Source organism: Aplysia californica, unplaced genomic scaffold (assembly GCF_000002075.1).
Source record: "Aplysia californica isolate F4 #8 unplaced genomic scaffold, AplCal3.0 scaffold00169, whole genome shotgun sequence".
Taxonomy (NCBI): domain Eukaryota; kingdom Metazoa; phylum Mollusca; class Gastropoda; order Aplysiida; family Aplysiidae; genus Aplysia; species Aplysia californica.
In genome coordinates, this window is record NW_004797439.1 from 1,195,870 (window position 1) to 1,196,981 (window position 1,112).

General features: G+C 43.7%; 1 protein-coding gene across 2 annotated transcripts in view; it reads left to right on the forward strand.

The window, feature by feature from the left end:
• LOC101852405 (sulfotransferase 1C2A-like) overlaps window positions 1-1,112 on the forward strand; it is a 19,986-nt gene that overhangs the window by 12,045 nt on the left and 6,829 nt on the right. The gene's annotated exons all lie outside the window — the stretch shown is intronic.

Genomic DNA, 1,112 nt, shown 5'->3' on the forward strand with positions numbered 1-1,112 from the left:
TCTGTCTGTCTGTCTGTCTCTCTGTCTCTCTGTCTGTCTGTCTGTCTGTCTCTCTGTCTGCCTGTCTGTCTGTCTGTCTGTCTGTCTGTCTGTCTGTCTGTCTGTCTGTCTCTCTGTCTCTCTGTCTGTCTGTCTGTCTGTCTCTCTGTCTGCCTGTCTGTCTGTCTGTCTGTCTGTCTGTCTGTCTGTCTGTCTGTCTGTCTCTCTGTCTCTCTGTCTGTCTGTCTGTCTCTCTGTCTGCCTGTCTGTGTGTTTGTGTTGGTGTTGTTGTTGTTGTTGTTGTTGTTTTTTGTAAGTGTTTTACAGAGCAATTGCTTTAGGTCTTTTTAGCGCGCTGGACACATTAAACATTTTCAGTTGGTAGGAAATTTGGAATTTTGCACGGGTGGCGGCCGAAGCCTACTCTTATCGATTTTTGACCACCAAGGAATCTTTAACTTGCGCAACTTGCAGATCCGAGATTTTTTGTCCTTGTCGGAGAAGGCTAGGTGTAGATCTTACCTACCTTAGTAACTCAAAACGCCTTAGAATGTCAGATAGAACTTTTTACTTCTAAGGTTACCAGTTGGCGACGCTAGATATTTTGCCGGCTAGCCGAGGTAGCTCAGTACGTTTGAAGTTTCTACAGGTGACTTTAAAATTTGGTATCAATCTAAAAATAAAAAAAAAGATTTTTAAGAATGGCCAATGCCTAAAAATAATAACAATTTCATTATAACCAGCACAAGCCAGCAACAAGCGCTAGAAACAGGCCGAGCTCGCCACCGAGTGGGTGCCATGATGTGTCCTGTGTAGGGTATACCTTTGATTATCAGTTCGGTGGCGATATAGCGGGGCAAAGTTATGTTCGTTTAGTAAGGATTGTACAACTCAGACAGTTGACAGTTGGGCAGATGGCAGCGTAAAGGCTCAAATAGCAGGTTTATATTACAGGCGTTCCTTTAAATGCAGTGGCATAACCTGACAGTAAGCGGGGCCTACGGTACAAGGGGGTTGGGCGGTATAATGAGGTATGACTGTGTGTACTATGTTTATAAATTTGAAAACAATATTTTATACACAGGGACTGAAATGAGAGAAAGAGAGAGGGTGTGTGTGTGTGTGTGTGTGTG